Consider the following 697-nt stretch of genomic DNA (forward strand, 5'->3'; position numbering starts at 1 on the left):
CGGGGGCCGGGGAGGCCCGAGGGGGGCGACAGGGCCCAGAGGGGGGCTTCGGAGGAGCCGGGTTCTGGCGCTCGGGCCCCGGATACCCCCTCGGGCGATCGCGGGGGCGGGGACAGGGGCCGAAGGGAGAGGACAGGAGAAAATCGCGCTGGGGCGACGGTGAACGCAAAGCTTTTTAATTAGTAATAAAATGCAATAAAACGAAGTAAAACCAGCCCGGACCCGCGTCCGAACTATCGGCGCGTTTGCCGGGAGATCCAAAGAAGTCTCCTGGAGAACTGCAGCCGCAAGCCCATCTTCGACCCGGGCTGGGGCGGGAACAACAGCACGACGCGACGCGACGCAAGGGGCAGGGTGGGGGGATAGTCACCTGGCCTCCGGGGCCACCTGGGTCCTTTTAAAGTGTCCGGGGTGCGGGCCCCGGGCGGGAGCGCCAAGCACGGAATGTTTTCTTAAAGGGCCAGTTCCGAGCTGCGTTGTGAAGGGGGGGGTGGAAGGGGGGAGAGATAAGTGAGGTGAAGACCGGGAAGGCCAAGGAGAGCCCCCCAATCCCGCGCCGAGGAGGCGGCGGCGGCGGCGGCTGCGGCGGCGCGACGATGAGGATGATGAATACATTGCAAAGTTTTTTTGGCCCCGGCGAGGGGTGTCAGATTGAGTGCTCTGTGCGCATGTGCGTAGGTGTCCAAACTGACAATGC

Source organism: Tupaia chinensis, unplaced genomic scaffold (genome assembly GCF_000334495.1).
Source record: "Tupaia chinensis unplaced genomic scaffold, TupChi_1.0 Scaffold138365_1, whole genome shotgun sequence".
NCBI lineage: Eukaryota > Metazoa > Chordata > Mammalia > Scandentia > Tupaiidae > Tupaia > Tupaia belangeri.